Here is a 22,452-nt window from a genome sequence, read left to right as displayed (position 1 = left end):
TGGAGAGCAGAGAAGGAATCAAGGTCAGGTTTCAGATATGACAGCCTCCTGCTGTGGGCAAGACAGCAGATTTGCCAGTGGGTTAGGGCACACCCATGAACCCCCTTAACCAGAAAGGACTTCTCCATCTCTGAACACTCAGAGCAAGCATCATCCCCCATCAGAGCTAATTCTCTAAATTGAAAAGAGTAAAGAAGATAGAATGTGGTTAAGTGAAAAAGGAGAAAAAAGCATGTGGAACTTTAGGGGGATACTTGAAATTCCCCGACTAGACAGAGCCTTGTGATTTAAGATTTCCTTGTGGCATGGCCTCATCATAGTTTACAGTAACATCCTTTTTCTAATCTGAAAAATGCCAATTTATACAGTGTAAGTATCTGTGGAGTGTTTCTGGGACCTCATCTTGGTTTTCCTTCTATCATTTCTCGGATGATACGAGCAGTAGAATTAATGATTTCTGTAGTATTGTTTGTTCTTTCCTACCCACCTCTGTAAGAACTCTGCCAAGAATCAGCACCTTTGTGCTGATTTCTGTGGAGGATTTAAGATAACTTGTTGTAAAGACGGAGAGGCCGAGGCCTGAGAGTGAGGTGGTTGCCAGAAATGTTACTTCAAAGTGGCCCTGGGAAAGATGAGAGGAACAGAGGCACGGCCCAGGCTAGGGCTCCTATGAGTGTCTTTTCTTTTTCCCTCACAATATCGTCCTCATCCTTGATTCAGCATCCAGGCTCTTCAGACTTCCCAGCCAACCCAGGAGTGGCCCTTGTCATAAGCTCAGGTCATTACTTAAGAATGTTTCCGATAAACACATATGTCTGAGGGTGAAGCTAGAGAAAGAGGAAGACTGCCATTCAGGCACAAAACATTCGCTTGAGTTCAGGCCCATCAAGGCCTATTTTTTTTTCTCTCTTTTCCAGATGGTTCTGTTCATGGATTGGCTGTACAGCAGGTCACTGAGAAACTCAGGTGTGCCCCAGGCTCCCCTACGCCTTATTTCTCTTGTTTTACTCCCTGCCATTAAGAAACGTTTTTAGCAAAGCATGTGCATGACACTTAGATGGGGCCACTAGTTGCCTAGGAAACTGTCCATTCTACACATGTTCCCCTTTCTGGCATCATTTGGATCCAGCTGCCTCGATTGGCCTTCTCCCTTGGTCCTCCTTTGACCCACTCCCCCACTATTATTATGCCAACTGAGTAGATCCTAACAAGGACTGGCTATGTAATTTATGGGGCCCAGTGCAGAAAGAAATTGCAAGACCTCTAGATGAAAAGTCACTGAGAATCTCAAGATGGCAACCATAGAGCATTAAACCAAGCACTGCCCTTCTAAGGGCTGCACAAATTCTAGGCTCTGCATCCACTTGCTGTGGCTCTGAGTGCTGTTGGGATCCTGGCCAGTGACAGAGACAAGCTCTTTCTACTCAATCATCATAGCTTTCCAAAGCTGCATGTGCTCCACCCTGAGATTTTTAAGGTTCCCCCTGTGGGCCCCCAAAGGGCAGGGCTCATAATTGTAGGAACCAGGAAATTACTTTTTTTTTTAAAGATTTTATTTATTTATTCATGAGAGACACAGAGAGGCAGAGACATAGACAGAGAGAGAAGCAGGCTCCACGCAGGGAGCCCGACGTGGGACTCGATCCTGAGACTCTGGGATCACGCCCTGAGCCGAAGGCAGACGCTCAACCGCTGAGCCACCCAGGAGCAGGAAATTACTTTTTATTAACCATTTTCACTCTTCTCAGAATATATGCATAGTATTTCTTACCTCCTTCAGCCCAAAAAGAACATCAGAATTGGCAGCTTGGGTCAAAATGAACAAGTGTCTGCCCAGATGTAAATGCCAGCCACTCTGGCCACTGCATCTAAAGACAGTTAATGGCCCTGTTCTCCTCTCTGCTATCAAGCCTTAAGGATCTCTTCCTAAAAGTCATTGTCTACCCAAGAAGCTATTTTAAATCAACAGCCCATTGGTTTGCCCAAAACTTTTAAAGGGCAATTCATATTTTTAACCTGTTTTACCTCTTGGGTAATGAAGTAGATGAGTTTACCCCTCACTGCATAGGTTAGCACTTCCTCTTATCTATACTAACTGTTGCTCTTTCAAGTATCAAGAGTTCCCTCTTGGAGCACCTGAGTGGCTCAGTTGGTTAAGTGTCCAACTCTTGATTTCAGCTCAGGTCACGATAGCAGGATCGTAGTGATCAAGCTTTTGAAAGAGCTCCCACATTGCCCTGGGTGAGGGGCCTGCTTAAGGTTCTCCCTCTCCCTCTCCCTGTGTCCTTCCCCCACCCTTCCCCATGTGTGCTCTCTCTCTCTCTCTCTGTCTCTCTGTCTCTCTCTCTCTCTCTCTCTCTCTCTCTCTCTCTCACACACACACACACACACACACACACACACAAGTTCCCTCTAATTCTGCCTTCCAGGATTTGATGACCAAGACCTGTTTGAACATTTGCACTCTTAGTGACGTGAAATACTTTGATCATTCCTTATCTCCTTCTCCTGCCTTCATCCCATCCCTTATATTTGACTATTTTAGTGGCGCCTTTCTGCAGCACTGGGAAGGTGAGGACGTGGCCTCCAAGCAAACAGGAGGGCTCTAAGCAAATGCATGCGTAAATTTATGCGTGTTTCTTTCTAGTTGAATCTGACCTTTTGTTGTCTTTCCAGGTCACAGCAGCCCCTTAGTGTCTTTAGGAAATGCATCTGTAGTGACTGTGATACCCTTTTCTGAGTTGTCCTCCCAGAAGTAGCCAGGATTCTTTCTGCCAGGGCCCAGCCTAGCTCGAGCCTGCCCAGGAGCTCATCTGCCCACACCTCTGCCCTCCCGCAGCCTCTCAGGGCCAGCCTGGATTTATCCCCATCCAGTGGTATTTTCACCTGCCAAAGGATTCACCTGGGTTCATTGTAAACTTCCTCTCCCACTCAATTTTCATAAAGGTGTAGAATAGAAGTTCTAGAATTGAGCCCCAAAAGAATTTAATCTGTAAGTGAATGGAGAAAGAGATCCTTTTGTTGTTTGTTTGTTGCTGTCTCTAAGCTGTTCCCTATCAATGACAAAATATTTGGCACCAAAGGTTCTTAAATTTGAAAGTTAACTTGCCAAAAGCTTTTGAAAGACTAAATATAATTTCCTTTCCCGCCATTTTTTTTTTTTTTTTTTTTTAGCTCTTCAAAAAACTAAAACAAATTAACAAAGCACTGAAGATAAGAGCCTGGGTTTTGGAATCAGAACTGGGTTTGATTTTTGCTGTCACCATTTATTAATAGCATGCCCTGGGGCAAATTAGTCAATTACCCTCAGTCTCAGTCTCAGTATTATCATCTTTAAAATGGAAATAATAATGCTGACCTTTCATGTTCACTCTGGAATTAAACGAGGCAAGGGATTTGAAATGGTTGGCATATAATAAGGCTCAATTAATGGTCGCTGTTATTTGCTTGTAAATCTTTGATTACTAATTGCATCTAGGGTTCACTTTTTATGGTCAGGTATTTACTCAAGTCCTTGGCTATTATATTAGCAAGGACTATTTATGTATTTCACTCATGCATTCAGGAGACATAGTTATTGTACCCTCCCATGTATCTAGAGGACACTAAGAGCCCTCCACCAGCCCCTGACCTGGAGGAGCTCCCGAGAAGGTAGTGGAAGCAAACGTACCAAAAATCAATATAATTTCATTCATCTTTAACACAGACATTCTCTCAGGGAACTGATTCATATTCTCTCCCATCAAGTCTTTAGCCAAAGGATAAAATGTGGATTTTCCCAAGATAAATCTGGAATTTTCTGAATAGTCAGGAATAGTTCACAAGCCTCCCCTTTCCAATTTCTTAATAGGAGAACCCAGGTTTTGGGGGGACCTCCCCTGCCAATCAACAGTGCCATGTTTTCATTCACACTTGTGTATTTCAAAATTTCTTAGATAAAGACCTGTCAGTTTCTATGATTCACTGAATCTGGTTTTAAAGTAGATCTAGAATTTCCTGATCAGTTTAGAGGGTAATTTGATGTGGGAAAGGCAGGGAAAATCTACTCAGTACCTGAGAATTGTTCTGCACTGTGATCATGATCAGCAGATGATGGTTCCCTGATTCTCCACCTGAGCTTTTCTAGGATCTTTTAAAAATCGTGTTATGGATTTCAAGAAAAGGATAGAGCACACACACACACACACACACACAGAGTTTTCCCCCAACAAATGTCTTCTTTGCAGCTGACCAGTCCCCTTCTGTGGGTTTCTTTCAAATCAAAACACTTCCTTGAAATTGGAAGAAGCCCTAGAAATCACATGGCTGTGTTCCCTTAATTCATTTCCTTGTTTCTCCATCAAATTTGCTTCTAAAAACTCAACAGTACCTTCCTCCTTGGCCATTCCAATGGGGGGCTCAGGCAAGGGGGGTAAGACCACTATTCTTAGCTTAAGAGGATGAAATTGGACACTTGGTGCTAAACCTCATATAGACGACAAGCCGGGTGGTGGGAAGGCAGGCACCAGAACAAAGACCCATCAGGCTATTGTACTCATAGTTATGCCTTGTTTAGCACCCCCACAAAGAGATAGAACCCCCACACACTATGCTTACAAATCGGAGTGCTTAGAATCCACAAGTATTTGTTTGGGGGCTTTGAATGGTGCCTGCGTTTCACACACCACATCTTAATCACCCTTGACACTTCTCCTAACCCTCCGCTAGAAGAATTCCTAGTATTTTGTAGGACCCCTTCATTCTCCTAACCACCCTATGAAGCAGAGGTCATTGAGATGATCTCCTGTTCTGCGTGTGGAGAGAGGCCCAGACAAACCCAGTGGCTCGCCTCATAACCTTCACTTCCCACCAGCCTTTCGTGATTCTCCAGCATTTTTTTCCAGGCCTGGACCCCATCTCACTCCCTGGAACAGGACGTGCCAGGCCATCAACAATGCCCCTATCTCTTCCCCAGGACCCTACCCCTTCCCAACACCTCCTCATTGGGTAGCCCGACCAGGGGATTGCCCTGGTGACCAACACCACCTCCAAAAGGCTGAGCCACCAGCCCAGCCACTCACCCCCATCTGGCTGGGCTTGGTCACCCCAAACAAGTGTGAAAACGCCACCTTTGCAGGCCGGAATCCGAAAGAAATTGGAAACCTGCTGTTAGCTTCATTCCCACTCTCTTCTCATGTTTGCTGTTATTTTTTAACACTTTTTTTTTTTCTCATAAAAGCACTATCCTCTTCCCCAGAGCTTGCCTGTAGCGAAGGCATGGTCTGTACAACTGCAATTATTTCAGAGAACAGATGGAGTGAGGAGCAGAAAGTCTGTTAATAGTAATAGAAATGCTACATGTTAACCTGGACAGCACATGATGACAGTCCCATGACTACCCGTTCTGTTCCCACCAGCTGGGCAACCAAAGTAGGAATGAGATATTCACAAACACAGCCATCAGCCACGTAGCCACCTAAAGTTAGAACTCAAATTCCTTCACACTAGGGGCCTTGGCGACTGCTTAGGCCCAGAGCAGAGGAGGCCAAGCCACAGCTCGGGACCAGGCCTCGTAGAATGGCCCCAGCTCTGTTTCCCTGCCAAGGCTTCCTAGGTCAGCTAAGGCCGAGGCCTGGCGTTTAGGCAGGTTGCATTTGCTGACCCTAGCCAGGGGTCAGTCGCACCAGCTCTTGGAAAGAAGTGTTAGGTCTGGCTGAGCTAATTTTAGGCCCTGGAGGCACAGGTGAGTGAGAGGCCTAGTTCAGGAACAAGAGGCTTCGGCTTCCCCAGGCTGAGGCCGGGAGACAAAGGCAAAGCCTCCACAGGAAACAACACAGTGTCAAGGCCAGCAGTACCAAGGGCTTGTGTAGCCCTTAGATCAGAAATCTTTTCATTCTTCTACAACATGAAAAATAAACAGTGTCCCATCCTGGCATAGGACATGGGTACATTTATTTCAACAAATCTTTCTTAACTACCTACTCTGTGCAAGAAAATACGCAAAGCACACGAGTCCCTACCTTTGAAAGAAATCATAATCTAATAAGGGAGACCAAGAGAAGCCCACATGTAGTCAGATACAGAGCAGACCAAGATAAGTACCCCCCCCCCCACAGAGGTATAAACAACGTTATCAGAGTTCAGATGCCAAGGACATCTTGTATGGTTCAGCGGCTCAAAAGAAATCTTCATAGAGGAGATGGGTAGCACTTGAGAAGTGTCTTGAAGAATGCGAAGGATTTTCTGATGGGCAGAGAGACCAGTATAAATAAAGCCACCAAAGCTGGGAAGCAAGAACGACATCTTCAATCAGAAGCATCCCCAGCCTTCATGGGCACGTGTAGTGCCATGGTGGGATTGGCCAGAGCAAACTATAGGAGGCCTCAAATGCCAGATTACACACTTTATATTTCAGTCACAAATCTGTGGCAGGCTGTTTCTTAGATTATCGGGCAGTTGTGTGCTTGCAAGGCCCAATTCCGTGCTGCTGTTTCCAACTTCACATTCTGTGACCTCACGTTGGTAACTTGGATGGACTGTGGTGTGAATATCTACCCACGGAAATGTAGAAGCATTGCCAATCAGCCTTTGTTTTTGTTGGTTTGTTTTCCAGACGACTGGTTTACCAAGTCAGCCGCAAATAAGTAGAGGTGTCAGAAGGCCAGTGAGGGGACTAGTAAAATATTAGAGGCAAGAGCTAGTCCAGACTCACCCACAGGTGCCGGAGAGAATGAGGAGAGGGGGAGAGTGTGGTCTAGAGAGACCCTAAACTTGGAAATCAAGAAGAACTGGGCACGGTCAGAGTGGGAAGAGCCTAAAGATGATTCATGTTTTGAATTTGGTGGCTGCCAAAATGGCCAGGCCATTCACAGAAATAGGTTATGTCAGAGGAGGAGCTGGTGAGCAGAGTAGATGAGAATGTAGCTTTGGAGGTGGAGCTTATCCACCGGATATCTAATTAGATGGAAGATATGATCTGGAAGATATGATCCACACTCCATACTCGGCTTTGCTTTTTGAGTTCTCCCTTCCCATTCCCTTCCTCAGTCCCCTCTCCTCCCTCCCATGCCGTGCGGATATCTAAGTTCATCACTCGATGATGCTGTGATTTCTGTGCCTGCTTGGCTGCGTACGTGGCTTTGAGATTTAAATAAGTCCCTCGGCTTTATTAAGACAGAGATGTTGCAGTAGGTCAGAGCTCGGGCTTGGGGGAGTGTGGAGAGTACAGCGAACTCACCAGGACTCGAACTCACCGCTCGACCACCTGCGCCCCCTTGGCACTCGGCCAGGATCCTGCAAGCCAGGCCAACCTCCCTCCCCCAGCCAGCTTGAGCACAGATGCTGTGGGGGGACCGTCATCCCCCGAGGACTGGGCAGCGCAGTGGCAGAAGGCACTTGATTCAGAGACGCTGGAACATGTTGCCAACAAGTCCATCTTTGTCATATGTATGTTTTAGATTGCACAAGTGTCCAGAGACCTAGGTGTGGAGGACTCTGCAACACGCAAATAAATACCGTATTGTAGTAAATAGATGTCAACCCAAAATCTGTCCCTCCACCTTCTGACCTGTGCCCGCCCTTCTGTGAAGGGAGGAGAGGGTGGGTTTGGGGGACCAGGGATGTGGTTTTCAATCCCAGAGAAGCCATTCGCTTGTTCACAATGACTGGCATTTGCTGATCACTTAACACGTGCAGGGCACTCTCCTGAGCCATTTATTAGCTCATTCAGCGTGTGTGACAATCCAAGAAAAAAGCACGATTATTATTTTTTTAAATAAATTTTATTTATTTATTGATGAGAGGACACACACAGAGAGAGGCAGAGACAGAGGCAGAGGGAGGAGCAGAATCCCTGCAAGGAGCCCGATGTGGGACTCGATCCCAGGACCCCGGGATCACGCCCTGGGCCGAAGGCAGACACTCAACCACTGAGCCACCCAGGCACCCAGGATTATTTATTATCATTTCTATTTTATAGATAATGAACCTGAGGCCCAGAGAGTTTAGGCAATGCACGCCCAAGGTCACACAGTGACTGAGTAGGATTCACATCGCTAAAGTGTGTTGCCTCAGACAGATCCCTGAATCCTTCTGAGCCTTAGGTTTTTTTTTCCAGTGGGGCACTCAGCATGATAATCTGTCTTTAGGCGTTTCACCTGCAGTGGCCCCCTGTTTCCAGTGATGTGACTCCGGTCACACCAAATTATGGCCTTCACTGACTGTGACCCAAGTCCCCTGAGACCCCGACTCCAGCACTCAGCCCTTGCCAAATCGGCCTCTACTCGTCCTCCTTGACTCCTACCCCCAGCAGGAAGCCTTACCGCCACCCTGGCCCCATTCTGCATGGAAGCATTTGGTCCTTCACCTATGTTCCCATAGCCAGCGTGTCACGTTGCACTGTAGTTGTTTACATGGCTGTCTCCTTTTCAGTTTGTGAACCGTTCAAGGGCGTGTTTGTACAGACAGTGTAAGATGTTGTCCCAGGTAGCCGAACCAGTTGAAGGAAAGGACCTTTAGCCTGAACAAAAGGTATTTGTGGAGTTGTGATAACTGCCTTCGAATGTCTGAAATGCTGCCATGTGCAAGGACAGGACTTGCTGTTCTCGCTGTTCTATGCTGTTCTTGAAGAAAGAACACGATCAAGCGGGAGTTTTATGGGGCAGTTTTGGGGCTCCACGAGACATAGCCCTCTCTAACAGTGTGGGCCGTACTTGAATGAGTCATGTCCTTAGGGAGTGAGGGACACCCATCACTCATAGCACCAGGGACATGCTGGATGTTTTCTGGCCAGGGTTGCTGCAAAGGAACCTCTGCCCCTATTTAAATCCTCCCAATATATTGGGGTTCTGTAATCAGTCCCATTTCCAGGCAAACTCAGTCTCTCTGGGGCCATGGACAGAGTGAGATTTAGAGAGAAGGAGGTCTGTGCCTGTGCGTGTCCCAGTATCCCCAGACTGGACTAGACATGCCAAGGAGCTCTGGTTCCAGGCAGCCAGAGGTGGGCTGTTTGGAGGAAGTCTTCTGCCTCCTGAGGTAACTGCTGCTCCAGGGACTGTGGGGAAGGAACACAGAGGCCATTTGTTCACAATAACAAAACTTGACCCAGGGACCTTGCTTCCCAGTCTTAGAAATACTTTCACACTTTTAACTCCCTTTATTTTTAGAATGCCCCCATTGTGTGAGACACCCATTATTGTCGTTTTAAGGGTCGATAGATTACACCTGAGTAAATAGCTTATTCCCAAACACATCCTTGGAACAGCTAGCATCCAGGTCCTCCGTCATTTCCTAGAATCATCTTGCACAACATCAGGATTCCTTTCTGAAGCCTCGGACACTCACTTTGAAAACCAGCGCCAAAAACTGATGCGTGTGTGAGGTTAGGGATGTGTTTGGAGTTCAAGGAAGAAGATTCCCTACCACGGGAACTTAGTAGGTTTGTTTGTTGCATGCAACACGTTGAGGGGCTGGCAATCCCAGGCAGTTTCGAGAGCTCAAGGACCCAGATTCTTTCCATCTTTCTGTTTCGCCACGCTTACCACATAGGCCTTCGACCTCATGCTTGTCCCCCTCTCTGTCACACAGGTGGCTGCTACACATCCAAAGTCACATCTACATTCTAGGCAGGGAAGAAGGGGAATGGCTGAAGACAAAAGGTGTCAAGGGTTTCCTCCTAGTGAGCCTGTACCTTTTATTCAGGAAGATATCCCTTCCCAGGGACTTTCTCCTACATCATCCTGGTCAGAAAATGGCCCCCTCTTGGTGAAAGAAACACTGGGAAATCAAGTCATGCAGCTTTCCAGCATCTACAGCAGAGGAAGACAAGGAGGGATAGCTAAGCCATAGTGACTGCACAACATCTTTTCCACATGGTGTCAAAGCATGAAAGGAGCCCCAATTCCCAGGCCGAGGTGCGTCTATGCACATAGCTCAGGAAATGTCTTTGTCGGCAGTGATGTCAGCTGTCCCTCTGGATGCCAGCGTGAAATGTGAGGCGGTCCCTGGGGATGAAAGGCTTTGGGCTCAAGGGGCAACACCCAGACTGCATCCTGGCGGGACCATCAGCCCTGGGGAGGAACAGCTGTTACACTCAACCTCCCCCAGGAAGAAGGCTCTTAACTAGATTTCCCATACAGAACTTTGTGGGGGAGGTTCAAACACAATCAACCCACCAGGGGCTAAATTTGTATTCCAACCAACATCATAATGACTAGTGGGAGCGGAGGGTGACTGGTGTTTGTGACTTCAGCTTCTCGATTTGGTGCTTGAGCCCCTTAATCTGCAGGGCCCCAGGCACAAGGGACTCCAGCAGGTCAGGGGAGGCCTGTCCTCTTTAGGTAGAGGGCACACACTCTTCTCTGAGAGTGCCCTAAGTAAGAGGAAAGAAGCCAGGATTTTAGTGGAGATTGGGTCAGGGATCTGGGAAACCAGACTTTAGGATTGGTCTCCAAATGGACACCAGTGCCTTGGCCCCACTCCAGACCCCTTAAGTCAAGGGTCCAGCCTTGGTAGCTTTGAAAAGCTCCCCTCATGATTCTAATATTCACTCCGGTAAGAACTACTGCCTTGGAGAACATGGCTCTCCACTCAACTTGACTGTGAAACTTAATTATATCCAGTCAATCTCCCATTCAAGGACAAGTGAGCACTGTAGGCAGCAAGCCACATCCCTAGTCCTATCTGAAAACAAGAGAGATGCAATGCTGGACCCCCCAGTTTGCAGTAGTCTCCAGTGGGCTTGCTGGATATCTGAGTCAAGGAGTCAAGGGCCCTGTCCTAAAGTGTGCCTGGGATTTGTTTTAATCAGGTAAAGTAAGACATGCAGACGGAAATGATGGTCATGGAGGAAAGCATTAGTACTCACAGATCTCTAGACAGGAGTCAGGACACACCCCCCAGGGCCACGTGGGGAAGCACCAGGGTCTGCCAGGAGGCAGGAGTGAGGAGAAAGCATGGGCAAGAGTCTTTACTGTGATTTTCATGGTTGGGGTGGGGAAATGGGCAAGGGAGGATAATCAGGGTAGACAGGGTTAGGATTGGCTAAGTGGAATAATTCCAGTGGGCTCTGGGGCATAGGAGCTGCTCCTGGTTGTCTGGTCCCTGGTCATGGGATGAGTAGTGGCTCAGCTCAATAAAGGAGGTGGTGGTGAAGGGTATAAGCTGTGGACTCATAGGCTTGCATTGAAGAGTGTGCTCTCAGGTGAGTGTTTGCTGTCTAGGAATTGGCAGCCCCTCCAGGATCAGCAAAGCTTCAGATGTTAAAGCATGAGAAAATAAAAGACAGGACTAACACAAGCCCCGTCTTCTCAGTACTTCTAGGACTCGGGACTGTCTACCAAAATCTTGTCATATCTGTCCAAATACTTTTTGTTTCTCCTGTCTGAGAAAGGCAGGCACACATACTCCTTGAAGGGCAAGGTGGAGGGAGAGGGCCTCAAGACTCAAGGGTGTACCCCCACATCAGTCCCTTACCCTGCGTGGAACCTCTGAGCTACAGAGAGTGTGGCTCACTGGTCTACTCTGGGAATGACCACTCTTGAGCCACGTGACCCATCCCTTACATGATCAGCTGTCACTGTGCCTACTCAGATCCACCCCTCCACCACCTGTAGGAATTCCATGTCTAACACTTGTGTCTGGCCGTATGACCCCATGCACCCCCATTTACAAACCTCCTTGGCATGTACAACCCCTTGCCATCTTCCTCATCACCTATGCTGGCTGCCTCTGCTGCCCCTCCAGGCCTCAGCCCCTGGGCCTTGGGGACTCTGGGCTCCTGACACAGAACAACTCGTGGCTCCCTTTCACATCTCTGTGGCTCTGTGTATGCTGCTGCTTTGCCCAGCATGGCTTCCCTCCTGGGCAAACTTCCATTCACCAGAACCCTGCTCAGAGGCAGCATCCTCTTGGGAGGCTTTATCTGGTCACCCCAGGCAGAGTTGGTTACCTCCTCAGGTTGGCTCCTGCAGCACTAGCAGTGTGCCCCTGGTTAGAGCACAAGGGACCCTGGATTACTTCCACATCCATCCAGCTCCCCATTAGAACTGTTGAATCACAATGTTGTACACCTGAAACTTATACAGTGCTGTCTGTCAACTATACTGCAATAATTTTTTTTTAAAAAAAAGTAAATGGGAAGTAAGGAAAGGAGATGGTATGTGTTGAGAGTTCTTCTGTATGGTTTGCCTATGAAGTGGAGAGCAGGAAAGCGCAGAGGGATAGCTGATGGACAGGGAGGAAGGACAGTTGCCAGTGGTCAGGAGGCCCCTTGAAGTCAAAGACTAATTCTGGTAAGCAGAGTTGAAGAAGCAAGCTGAACAGAGAGGAAGTTGAGGCCAGAATTAGTGTGAATTTTGAAGATGGAACAGTTTGGGATGATGAGTTTCAGGGAATGACTGTTGATGGTTGAGATAGAGAAAGAGAAGATTGCCTGAGATGTGGAGGTGCAGGACCCAGAGCATCCATGGGGCTGGACAGACAAGTATTCCACGTGTGTGTGAAGTCATTGGGATGACAGCAGGATGAAGGGAAGAAAAGAAGACTAAGCAGGTGCCAGTGTCTTCGATGAATGAGCAGGAGCAACCATGAGATCATAGTAACAGCCAACAGGACAGAAAGAAGATGTATGGTTGAATGGCCTAAGCCATAAAGAAGGACGTGGCGACAGGGAACAATGGCCTCCTGACCCCAGGGTTTGTGGGGCACGAGAGAACATACACCAGCCCTTGAGAGTGCCCAGGGGAAGGGGCCATTTAGGGGAGATCCAGGCAAAAGCAAGGAAGTAGAGCAATTCATGGAGAGACAGAGGGGAGACGTGTATTCCTCAGTGGCATTTCTGTAGGGCAGAGTGGCTGAGTCTGGAGGTGGAGGAGGAATGAGGACTGGCTCTGAGGCAAAGAAGAAAAGAGTATTTGGGGAATGATGGTGTGGTGGAAGACCAATGGCTGAACAAGAGGTCAGCGGAAGAGGCTTTGGCTAAAAAAAACCAGGATGGGAGGCAGGGGAGATTGGGGCTCAACGGTGTCTCTGAGGGTGGCCAGTGGGGCAGAGGACAGAAGACTTAGCTCACTAGGCATGGGAGGAGTCAGTGTCATTGGGTGTTTTCTGCTCACCTGGACTGTGGTGGCTACCTGTGAGGCTGACGTTTCCCTGCAGGAAGAATCAGTGTCGTGGTGAGCTGCAGTAAGTAGACAACCCCACGTACAGATGGTGGTTGAGGACGGAAGCCAGATGTTCAAGGATGAGGCATATCTGATTCTGACAACTGTTCAGATCAGAGTTCAAAGTCAATGGCCTCTTCTTCCCACTTTCCCTCCTTGATTTCCACTCTACTGTTCCCGTTTCCCCTAACCTCCAGATGGGACACACCTATTGAAATTCCTTCTGGAACAATAAAAAGAAAAATTTAAAAGAGACAAAGATTCATACAGACACCTCACCGAAGATACATGAATAGTCAATAAGAACCTGTAAAGATGCTCAATATCACTGGTCATTAGGGAAATCTAAATTAAAAACATGGTGAGGTGCCGCTTGATACTTGCTAAAATGACCTCAATCCAAAAATCAGATGGTACCAAGTGTTGGTGAAGATGTGGAGGAATTGGAACCCTCATGCACTGCCGGTGGGGTTGCAAAATGGTGCGACAAGTTTAGAAAACAGTTTTGTAGTTCTAAAAAACATTAAACAGAAGTTTCCTGTACGACCTTGCAATTCCACTTCACATATTTTCCCAAGAGAATTGAAAACATATATCCACACTTGTCCCTAGCTGCACATTTCATAATAGCCAAAAAGTAGAAGCAACCCAAATGTCCCTCAACTGGATAAATGCAATGCATACCGAGACCCATACAGTGGAATACTATTTGGCAATAAAAAGGGATAAAGCACTGACACATGCCAACAACATAGCTGAACCTCAAAAACATTTTGCCGACTGAAAGAAGCCAGGCACGAAAGACCACATATTATATGATTCCATTTACATGAAATGTTCAGAAAAGGCAGAAAGTAGATTAGTGGTTGCCTGGAGCTGGTTGGAGAGAACAGGGAGTAACTGTAAATGGCAAAGGGTGTCTTTTTGGGGTGATAAAAATGTTCTAAATTTAAATTGTGGTGATGGCTGCACAGCTCTGTTAATTTACTAGAAATTGTTGAAATGTATGCTTAAAAGGAGTGAAGTTTGTAGTATGGAAATCATACTTCGATGTAGCTACTTTGAAAAATGTACCTGGACAAATCCAGATCTAACTTTAACTCTGCTTCTGTGCCGTCTCCATCGTCTGGAAGCATCGTGATTTGTTAATGTGAGTTCCCGCACCTTGCTCAGGCCCTGCACCACGGAGTCCATGGCCCTCGTCCATGGGTTGCCCTTCACCTCGGTGCCCTCCACAAATAGCATGAGGATTCTCGGAGCTCTGCTTGCAGCAAAGGGACAAGGTCATCCCTCTTTACCTCTCAGCTGGTGAGAGAGAGACTAGAGGCTGACATCTCCAAGATAATACCATGTGATTACTATACATTTCTCTTTATTTTACAACTTCAGTTTATTTTTAGCAAGTTATCCAGTTGACTCTTGAACCATAGGAGTTTGAACTGTGCAGGTCCGCCGATCCACAGATTTTTTTCGATCAATACTCTACACTACTGCAAATATATTTTCTTTCGTGATTTTCTGTATTCCATTTTCTTCCTTCTAGCTTACATTATTGTAAGAATATAGTATGTAACACGTATGACATATAAAATACATGTCCATTGGCTGTTTATGTTAGCGGTAAGGTTTCTGTTCAACAGGAGGCTGCTAAGTTTCGGGGGAGTCAAAAGTTACACATGGATTTTCAAATGCTCAAGGGGTCACCAGCCCACTCCAAGTTTTTTCAAAGGTCAACTGTATGTTCACATGGCTCAAAAAACAAGATGGTAGAATAGGCGTAGATAAGAGAGGTCCATCCCATTTACCCCCACTACTACTACCACTGGCATTCTCTATTAGTTTTTTAAAGTATCCTCCCAGAGTTTGTTTATGTAAATACAAGCCACTGTAAAGAAATATCTTATTTTCTCTTTCTTCTGTAAAAGTGAGCTCCTAGATAATCTACACTGTTCTGCATTTTGCTTTTTTCACTTAATTTATCTTGGAGAGCTTTTCATATCCAATCTTAGAGAGCTTCATGGTTTTTAACACCTATAAAGTATTCCATTGCGAGTACGTACCAGTGTTTATCAACCAATCCCCAACTGATGGACACTTGAGTTATTTCTGACTTTTGTTATTATTATTCAGCTTTGTCTAGAAATGAAGTGAATACCTTACATACAAATTGTCTCATAAATGTGCAGATATCTTTAGAGGGAAAAAAATCACAGAAGTGGGATCACTGAGCCTACAGGTAAAATTGCCCCCACTTCACTTCCCCACAGTCATGCAGGAAGCTTCTCCACAGCCTCACCAGCAAAGCATACTATCAGATGCTGAGATTTGCAGAATGTTTGACAAGCACATTGATTCCATCCTGCTTTCTTCAAGTAGAATTACTTACTTTTTTTTTTTCATTTTTAAACCCTATTCTCTTGTGGTAAGGTTGTGAGATCTACCCTTTACCAGATTTTGAAGTGTACAATATGATATTACTAAGTACAGGCACAATGTTGTTCCGATCTTCAGAACGTATTCATCTTGCGTAACGCAAGCTCTTACCCATTAAGCAGCTGCTCCCCACTTCCCCTTCCCCACAACCCTGGCAACCACTGTTCTCTCCTTTTATGAGTTTGGCAATTTTAGGTACCTCATATAAATTGAATCATACAGTACTGATCTTCACGTGACTGTCTTATTTCAGTTAGCACAACGTCCTCCTGGTTCATCCCCTTTGTTACAGAGGATTTTTTAAGGGTAAATAATACTCCACTATAGATGACAGATAGATAGATAGATGATAGATAGAGAGATAGAGAGATAGATAGATGATAGATCGATAGATAGACAGATATAGATTATGTTGTGTCTCTAGCCATTCATCCACTGATGGACATGGAGGATTTTTTTTTTCACATCTTGGCCATAATAATGCTGTGATGAACATGGAAGTGCAGACATCTCTTTGAGGTCCCGATTTCAATTCTTTTGGATAAATACCCTGAAGAGAGACTGTTGGCTCATTTAAGCAGGATCAGTTTCACCTGATATCTAGACACCTCAGAAGCCACTGAATAAATGTTAGAATCTGAAGGTAAGTAGACCATCTATGCGTCCCCTCATTTTCTAGGAATAAACCAGAGAGGAGAAAGACTTGGCCAAGATCTCCAGCCCACAGTGCAACAATAATTCATGAGTACCGGGGCAGCCCGGGTGGCTCAGGGGTTTAGCACCACCTTCAGTCCAGACGTGATCCTGGAGACCCGGGATCGAGTCCCACGTTGGGCTCCCTGCATGGAGCCTGCTTCTCCCTCTGCCTGTGTCTCTGCCTCTCTCTCTCTCTCTCTCTCTATGAATAAATAAATAAAAATTTAAAAAAATTCATGAGTACCTCCTGCATGCCTGGCATTTACTAGGTCTATGCAATACCCGCCCCCCGCCCCCCCAAGAAGTACAGAACAGTTTCAGGCAAGGAGACATGTAGCGAGTACAAAAATCTCTGGAGACAAAGCCATTGTTGAAAGTACCTTGAACTAAAAAAAAAAAAAAAAAAAGAAAAAGAAAGTACCTTGAACTGTTGCACGTTCTCCTTAGGCTGTGCCTAGAGGATGGTTCACCATGGTCAGACATTAGTGTCATGTGCCAGGAGACTGGCTCATCTCCTTCACCCCACTTTATGCCAGCCTATCTGCTCCAAGGACCAGCAGAGAAAAAATTGGGTGCTTGGGTCAGATTTCAAGGAGTTTAGCTATGAGCCAGGCTCTTGAATAGCCTGTTTCCCAGTTCACATGCTGAACATCAACCCACTTCTGCTAAATATTTGCTAGGGAACTTCTGTTGGCAATTGGGGTCTTTGAAAGGGCTAAAAACCAGCTCCCTGATTGCATTGAGAGAGAAGGCAAAAGACCGTCACCACAGAAGCCTTTGCTGCTGAGTGTTAGAAGAGGTCTGCTGTGGGGTTACTTAGCAGGGAGAGGGAGGTAGCCACCTCAGAGAGCACTATGCAACAGGGATTCACCCACAAACACCTAAAGAAGCAGACACCAGTGTGGGAGAGCTGCAGGTGGGGGCCAGGAGGGGCCGTGGCAAGTGGGATTGAGAAGAAAGAGAAGCCTGCCATAGAGAAGAATTCCTCTAGGCGTTGGCTGACCAGGAGAAAAATGAGGGTTTGGGGACTTCTTACAGTAGCTTTTTTTAAGTACAAATCTTTTTTTTTCTATGTGTAAAAGCAGTGCATTTTTTTGCACAAACTTTGGAAAATGCAGAAAAGCACGAAGAAGAATATAGTACATCATGATCCTATCACTTAGAGGTAGTCAACATTTCAATTCCAGTTTTCTTGGTCGTCTTTCCACAGAAGGGCATACATGTGTATGATAGACGTCTATGGTCTTCTGCTCTGCTGGCTAACAAAGACGATGAGATCATATCTTACATAACATTTTATAACCTACCCCTTATTTCAACATAACCTAAAAACTCTGGGGAATAAACATAAAAAAATAGATATGTCAATTTCTTGGGCAAAATGGGATTTTATTTTATAAAATTTGCATATATTTGATTACTAATGAAATTGAACATTTGTTCATATGCTTGTTGATCATTTGTACTTCTTATTTAATGAATTTATGCCTATTCATGTTGCTTATCTATTTTTCTATTGGGTTATTACTCTTTTTCTTATTGATTTAAAGGGTACTTTATATATTAAGGATATTATTAACCCTTTATCATAGGTCTTGTAAATATTTTCTCCCAGCATTATCTTCGAATTTTATTTTGGCTTTTTTTTTGTCATATAAAAGTTTCAAAATTATATCTAGTTAAATATATCAATCTTTTCCTTCATGCCATTTACTGTTAACAGTTTGGTGTGTACTTTTCCAGACATTTTCTATGCATATGCAAATATATCTATAAATATATATATAGTTAGATATATGAAGTTTTCCTGCACATTTTAAATGATACCATTCACACTATTCAGCAGCTTATTTCACTCACTAGTATATTTTAGATATTTTTCCATATTAAAATATAAAGATCTAATTCTAACAGAGTATTCCATTATATGAATTTACTAAATTGCATTAAATCACTTTTTAAAGATTTTTTTCATTTTCACATTTAAATCTGGAAATGTTTTGGCATATGAAAGAAATAGAGACTAAAGTTTATTCCACATGGTGAGCCAGTTGTCTCAGTAGCACTTAAAAAATAATCTATCCTTTCCCTACTTGTTTGAAATAATGTTGTCATATATGAAATACCATATATTCAAGGAGAACTTGATCATTTATTAGGCACACATATATTAAGGACATGGGTTTATCTCTAGATTTTCTACTTTGTTTCCTCTAGTTACTTGTTCTTTAATCAATACCATGTTGTTTGAATTACTATAGCTTTATGATATATTTTAATATCTACAAAATCAATACCATTTCCCTGTTTTCCAATATTGCTTTGGTTAATTATTTTTGTCTTCTATTCTGAGCTTTAAAATTATTCCATGAAGTTCCCAAAACATCTGTTTAGGATTTTGATTAGATTTATGTTAAATTAGTTAATTAATTAAAGGATATTACACATTTGTAAATGATTCTTTCAATTTAAAAGCATAGCGTGTCTCCACATCTAATTCAAGTTTTCTTTTTATGTACATCAGTAGTGTTTTGGCTTCTTTGTCTGAGTCTTGGATTTTTCATCAGGTTTATTTCTAGATATTTTATGTTTTTTATTACAATTGTAAATGGGATTTTAAAAATGTATTTTCTGACCATTATGAATAAGTACTGATTTTTTTGTGCATTACATAACAACTCATTGTACTGAATATTAAGTTTAGATGTTTCCAACTGAGTCTTTTGGATTTCTCATGTAGGCAGTCATGTCACTTGCAAAAAAAAAAAAGTTTAGGGCAGCCCGGGTGGCTCAGCGGTTTAGTGCCGCCTTCAGCCCAGGGCCTGGTCCTGGAGACCCGGGATCGAGTCCCATGTCAGGCTCCCTGCATGGAGCCTGCTTCTCCCTCTGCCTGTGTCTCTGCCTCTCTCTCTCTCTCTCTCTCTCTCTCTCTCTCTCTCTCTCTCTCTGTGTCTCTCATGAATAAATAAATAAAATCTTAAAAAAAAAGTTTAACTCAAAGAAAGAGATAGATGGTTTTATTTCTTTTACAGTATTTGCACTTTGTTTCTTTTTGTTTGCTTATTACTTTGGCTAGAACCTATTCTTGGGAGCATCAATTATACAGTTTTTGCTTCTGGGATTTTATTCATGATCCTATCACTTAGAGGTAGTCAACATTTCAGTTTCAGTTTTCTTGGTTCTCTTTCCATGGAGAGGCGACATACATGTGTATGATAGATGTTTTTGGTCTTCTACTCTGCTGGTTAACAAAGACAATGAGATCATATCTTACATAACATGTAAGGAATAACATGTGGGAATAACATAACATGTGGGAATTACACACACGTGCACACGGGCTCTTTGGGATATGATCCTTCCTTCCCCCTAATATTTTCTATTTTTAAGATTTTATTTATTTAACAGAGAGTTGATGCATGCTCATAAGTCAGGGGAGGGACAGAGTGAGAGAGAGACAAGCCGACTCCCCACTAAGCAGCGATTCTGATACAGGGCTCAATTCCAGGACCCCAAGATCATGACCTGAGCTGAAGTCAGATGCTTAACCAACTGAGCCACCCAGGCGCCTCTCCCCTTAGTATTTCATCTGATTATCCTTTTCTTCAGAGTTCTTAGAGATTTCCTTTGACTTTATCTTCAGATTCTCTATTTAATTTCCTATAGCATTATGTGGTTCAGTGACTTTTGGGGATTTTAACATTCAACAGTATTTTTATCTCTAACTACTCTTTGGCAAGTTGCCAGTGATTCCTCAATTGTCAGAGCAAATGCTGCATGTGGTCCTCTCCCTTAATGGCTCTAGTATACTGACCCCACCCCACTCCTTCTTTGCTCTTTTGGCGGTCACGGTCTTGGCATCCATGACACTATGACCCCTGGTTCTCCTCCCAACTCACCCTACCCCTTGGAGCTCCCCACTTCCAGCCTAGCCACTCTGTTCTCACTGTACCGTTTCTCCCCGACAGTCTCATCCATCCTCATGCCCACTACTCACATAGTAAGTCTTGAGAGAGCTCCAGCCTCATAGCTACATTTAAGGGATATCTCTGCCTGTACGTTTGTTTGTTAAGATTTTATTTGTTTATTTGAGAGAGAGCACAAGTGGAGGGGGGCAGAGGGAGAGAGAATCCCAAGCAGATTCCCCGTAGAGCATGGAGCCCAACTCAGGGTTCAATCTCAGAGTTCATGACCTGAGTCAGAATTAAGAGTTAGACACTTAACTGAGCCACCCAGGCACCCCTACCTACATATTTTAACACCAAACTCACAGTCTCCCAAATTTGTTACTCGTAGTATTCCTGGCACCGTCGTCCACCTACTTGCCCAAGATAGACTATCAGGGGCATCCGAGACATCTCCCTCTCCTGCAGCGGCCCTATCCAGTCACTTCATGCTGTGCATTACACAGTACAAATGCCTATTTCTGTCTTCATTATTATTACTTGCGCTTTCAAGCTCTGTGATCTCTCTTCAGGATATCTCCAGTTGTCTTTTTTTTTTTCTTTTTTGCTCTTCTTTTAGTTTTTTACTCAATGTTATTGTATGCCTTCCCAAAGCACAGACTTAATCATGTCAGTTGTCTATTGAAACAATCTCAGTGGGTCCTGTGGCAAAACAAATTTGTTTAGAATTAGAGAGCATGAAATGCTCTCTATTATCAAGTCCCTTTCAGCTTCATTTAGACAGACGCCCCTTGTCCCAGCACACCAAGATTCTTGCCATTCCCCAAAGAGCCCCATTCCTTTGCACAGACACTTTCCTTTGCCTACAGAGTTGTTTTCCTGACCCCGCTCATTCTTCAAGATCAAGTTCAAAAGACAACGCTGTGAAGGCTGCCTGGATTCCTAAGATAGAGAGGTATAGGATCCATTCTCTGTGTCCCTTTAGCACTTGGTAAACATTCAGGCCCTCGCACATTGTTCCACAGCTACATCCCCTTCAGATGAAGGGGAGCTCAGTCTCTTCTCTACTTACCTTATTCATATCGTACTCTCCCACTCTTTCTCATCCAGCATACTGACCAGCTTGAGTCCCTATCCAGTGAAACCCAGCTACCATTTATTTCACGATTGTGCCTGAAGAGTTAAAAACACACAAATGTGGAATGTAGTACTACCTAGGAACCTTACTACAAACCTATGGTATATTCAATTTCTCACTTTCCAAAATGACTATTTCACATCTTTTTCTTGGTCCCCAAACTTCCTATAACCCGTCTTCCCTTAATGACCTTGCCTCTAATTTGCTGAGAAAATAGGAGTTTCCTCATTCCTCATCATCACATTCTCCAATTCCGTGCATCTGAACCTGTATCTTCTGCATCCGCCAGAGACTGGTCCCTCCACTTTTGGTCTGGATCCTGTCTCTATCCTTTTTTCAGAGTCTTGGCTCTGGCCACGGTCCCCTTTCTCCTCTCTGTCACTTATATCTCCCTTTCTACTGGATCATTTCCACTGGCCTGCAGATATGACTGACTGTCACCTATCTCTTAAAAGTATAATTAAAAAAATTGTTTAAAGATCTCTTGGCTCTTCCTTCCCATCTAGTAACAGCCACTCCATGTCTCAGCTGACTGCCACACTAAAATTTCTTTTTTCATCTTTACAAAATATCTCCAATTCCTCATCTCCTGTCTTACCTCCACCTATTCCAAACAAACCTCAGTCCTTTCTACTCCACTGAAACTGGTCTTGCCAAGTTAACAGTGTCCTCAAATTGTCCAATCACACTGTCACATCTGTGTCCTCCTCTCACTCTACTGTTCACCAGAATTCAACATAGTTGACCCACCTCCTCTTTTTCAAAACACTTTCTGGCTTGGCTTTCATGATACCTGTTCTTTAGGTGTTCCCCTCACCTCCTTGTTCAGGAGGCAGCAAACAATATGAGAGGAGGAAACAGCCAGTACAGAGGCCTTCAGGTGGGAAGGAGTGAGGGTTGGAGGAACAGAAAAAATAAAACCCTCCTCCTGACCCTACCAAGGCCCACCACAAAGCCTTCTGTGGCCTGGCTCCCACCCAGATCTCTGACCCTGCCTTGTCCATCCTCCCCCTTGCTCACCCCTAGTCACATGATATTCTTTCTGTTCCCAACCCTCACTCCTTCCCACCTGAAGGCCTCTGTACTGGCTGTTTCCTCCTCTCATATTGTTTGCTCCCGCCTGCACAACCCTATTTTGTTT

The 22,452-nt window shown here is 44.7% G+C and overlaps 1 protein-coding gene across 5 annotated transcripts in view; it reads left to right on the top strand.

Moving 5' to 3' along the window:
* The window catches only part of PEBP4 (phosphatidylethanolamine binding protein 4), a 259,785-nt gene that overhangs the window by 139,730 nt on the left and 97,603 nt on the right, over nucleotides 1-22,452 (top strand). The window lies entirely within an intron of this gene.

Source organism: Nyctereutes procyonoides, unplaced genomic scaffold, assembly GCF_905146905.1.
Source record: "Nyctereutes procyonoides isolate TBG_1078 unplaced genomic scaffold, NYPRO_anot_genome, whole genome shotgun sequence".
Classification (NCBI taxonomy): domain Eukaryota; kingdom Metazoa; phylum Chordata; class Mammalia; order Carnivora; family Canidae; genus Nyctereutes; species Nyctereutes procyonoides.
Note: the sequence above shows the minus strand (reverse complement) of the source record. Positions and strands in the feature narration are given on the sequence as shown.